Source organism: Anneissia japonica, unplaced genomic scaffold (genome assembly GCF_011630105.1).
Source record: "Anneissia japonica isolate Jap-2015-1 unplaced genomic scaffold, ASM1163010v1 scaffold1826_len1998817_cov189, whole genome shotgun sequence".
NCBI lineage: Eukaryota > Metazoa > Echinodermata > Crinoidea > Comatulida > Comatulidae > Anneissia > Anneissia japonica.
The window spans coordinates 442-4,275 of NW_022742159.1; the positions used below are offsets into that span (position 1 = coordinate 442).

At 35.9% G+C, this 3,834-nt stretch overlaps 1 long non-coding RNA gene across 1 annotated transcript; it reads right to left on the reverse strand.

The window, feature by feature from the left end:
• Positions 1-898: 898 nt before the first annotated feature.
• On the reverse strand, positions 899-3,473 carry LOC117119002. Its single transcript, XR_004447121.1, has 2 exons — positions 3,410-3,473; positions 899-2,074 (listed from the first exon to the last, which is right to left on the reverse strand). It is a non-coding gene; the product is annotated as an uncharacterized LOC117119002 (long non-coding RNA).
• Positions 3,474-3,834: the final 361 nt, after the last annotated feature.

Genomic DNA, 3,834 nt, shown 5'->3' on the forward strand with positions numbered 1-3,834 from the left:
TTGATAATATAATATGGATATTGTATAGGAATAGGACATCAGGCACCATAACTATAAGAACATGCACCTAAATTGCGAGATCACCCTTTCGGAACACAAGGCATTATTATGCTGTGCCTACAAAGTCTTGCCTGGAGACCTAGTACCATTTTTTGCAACAAACCCGTTTCCAACTTCTACAAAGTCGATTCCATCGAAAAACACTCTTTTCCCACCCTCTCCTCCTTCTTCCCTCTTTCTTTTTTTGCATTTTTTCCGATCATACAAAAAAACCGCATAGACAAAAAGGGAGAGGGGAGAGGAGGGTACCGGCCCCCGGTTCCGCCGGCCATGTTCCTGGATCATAGCGCAACATAACAGCTGTCTGCTTAATGGACAAATGGTACCTGGGTAGAAGGTCAATGCAGGGAAAACCCAACAAAACTTTAATCGAACGAGAACCAAAGCAAACTTGCGGCAATCTGGCAATTATCTATCATTGACGGAACATCAATAATATTGTATATACGACAGGTTATACTTATAATAATAGAGGCATCAATCAACTTAAGGTACCACAGTTTACAGAAAATCTTTATTTTTATCACAAGCGACGTCTTTAATATGTAACGATGACTATAATTTTATATAGGCCTATAATAAATTTAGGTGAGGCCTCCACTCCATCAGTTAATGTTAAATAAATTACACATTGTCATAATAATTTGTAGTACTGTTAAAACTACTATTGTTCATAGAATATGAGACTACAGTACAATGAAAGTTTCATTGTACTTCCCATTGATGGTAATAATAATAATTCTGGATTTATATAGCGCCTCACGTTGACACAACCTCGAGGCGCTTAACAACAGAGACGAAAACAAAACAAAAAACAAATGCAAATGTAATACAGGTATTTGGTTTTAGTTTAGTTTAATTAAGTTCAAATGATCTGATTGCAATTACAGTTCTGTCACAAACACAATACTCTACATCAAGACATCGGATTTGTCATTAGCGATATTTGGCTGTCTATGTTTAATCGGACCTAGCGAAGCCCCACCATTTCCCGCCTTCTGGAACTATGCCTTTGTTTTTGGTCGTTCCCACTCACTTTCCCGCCCTGGAACCATGCCTTTGTTTGGGCGTTCCCACCCTTGTTTTGTTTTCGTGAACAATGGCTTTTGTTTTAGCCTCTCACTAGCAGTCTTCTCACTGGCCAGTTTATCCATCCAATCACCATCCAGCTTGTGTTTTAGCCTTTCACCCATTGGTCAGTTCACCACCATGACCCTGTTTGGAGTGTCTGCAAATATTATTCTCCTGAAGACGATTGAAGCATCTCAATCGAAACGTCGAGACTTTCTCAACTAAACAGTTCTTTTCAAAACTATTTACGTGGTGTACCGCAAGCTTCAACATATATATTATTTATTGGCCATGGAAACTTTTAAGCAATACATTATCAGTATTGTTAATACGTTATTTGTCTATGTAATAATATTTTTTTTTGTATATAAATATTAAATCATATTTGCTCATCATATCATCTTTATTCATTAATATTATTACAGAGTATTATTATTTCATATATTTATCATTTACTCATTATTGTTATAGACTAGGCCTGTAGTATTTCTTATGTAAACTTATCATTTATGGCCTGAGGAGATATTCTCACATCAAATTCCTAATTCCTAACATTTTTTTAGCATCTAGTTTTGTTGATGGAACAAATTACAAACTTCATTCGTTATCCCTTAATATCAATGGTATATTATAATGCGTTTTGAACTTGGAATACAGTCGATAACTATATTTACCCTTTACAACAAAGTTTAAAAAAATACATTCATAAAAATATACAGCAATAGAAATAGTAATAGGGCCTATATATGAAATAATAATATCAAATAATAATGCTAATAAAAATAATAAGGTCAGCTAATTTAGCGCTGACTACAGCAGTCATTATTATGACGGCAATTATAAGGATGACGATGAAAATGATGAAATAAAGGAAGTAACGATTAATGTCTGCAACAACTTCTGCAAGTTTTCTGTTGACTTCATTATCGATTCTATCACACATCTAAATGTTTGAAAGTAAAAAAGAAAACCGACAATGTAAGAATCGGCATCAATAATCTGTGAGTCTCAGGTGAAATGAAACTAACAAATTTCTTAATTTTTAATAAAAAAATCCACACTTTAAAATTTCACTACAGTCTGTAATTACATATGGAAACCAGCCAACCACTTCAAAACTACAAGTTGGCTTATCAAAATGTGGAATTGCTCATGCATTCTGTCTCATGGCAAGTTTCTGAAAAAAAACACTTAGTTATTAAAAACGGTTAAATTCCTTCTGAATTCCTTCGTTTCTAGTGAAAGTGCAACTAATTGAAACAGACGGTAACGCAAGCATTGTTATTAAGCCGGTTTTCCACTAGGCGATTTAAGCGTCGGTTCATGCGCATGCGCGTTCACGTTTCTATCGGAGATTTTGCGAAACGAAAAAATGCGCAACCAATCAGAGCTAAGGAAGCGAACTGACGCTTTGCTTCGCGCGAATAAATTCGCCTAGTGGAAAACAGACTTTAGGTGGGAGCTGGATGGGAGGAGCTTAAGTAGGAAGCTTTTTTGGAACGCTTTTCTAAACGTGTTTTTGCTTTTTGGGCCGTTTCTGCTGGGGAATCCAATCTTGGCTCTGCGCTTACATAAGTACTTTTACCTTGCTAAGTTTTGCTTACTTAAACCACTGAGAACATATCGACGCCAGGAACGAGACTACGTAGCCATGTTGGTTTATTGTTTCACGACGAAGAAAATATCGCCAACTTCAAACTTAATCCATGAAGTTTTAAATGTAATACATTTTCTTATTATTAGCTGCCTATACTTCTTAATCATTAAGAGTTGGGCCTATTAGATGTACGGAATTTTAGTTTTTAATTGAAAGCCAATCACTTACTGTAGTACACACACACACACACACACATATATATATATAAACTAAATCCTTTCCGAGCCACCAGGGCTCATAGGGCTGGAGCTTATCCCCAGTTTCTGTAGTGTGAAGCGGATGAAAGTTGTACTCCCCCTGGACGGGACAATAGTCCGCCGCAGATTAGTCCCCAGCAGTTTGCTGGTACCCATTGATACAGCTGGGTGGACTGAAGCAATGTAGCTAAAGTGCCTTGCCCAAGGACACAAGTGAATCTGTACAGCAGAGACTCGAAACCCCGACCTTACGATTGAAAGCCCAAACCTTATCCGCTGCGCCGAACTGCCACTACATATAGGCCTATATAGGCTATATGTATATATATATATTATATATATATATATATATATATGAATGAAATGTTTTATTTAAACTAAATGATGGTCTTGAAAGTACTGTATAATGTATATATAATCCTACCATTTCCTTAAATTCCCGGTCCATGTAGGTAACAATTGACTCTTTAAATAAATTGATAAGCCAGCTGAAACAGATTCAAACATTACCTAATTATTTTCAATTTAAAAAAACAATGAGTTAGCTCAATTTATATTTATATATATATTTATATATATATATATATATATATAAAAACATATATTGCCTTGGTTTGGCTCTGTAATCATTAGTGGTAGTGGGACTGGTTTGGGCCCTTCCTAAGCTGGTCAAACGTTTCTTTTGGGTCTATACCCCAGCTGCACTGATGAGTCCTGGAAGGCCGAATCGGATCCGTCTGCAGATATTGGGATTCCTTCCAGTGGATACTTAGTTGTTTATTTTGTCATTCTGATCGGATTTTCTCTACTGTTCCGTTTTAATTATATATATATATATATATATATATA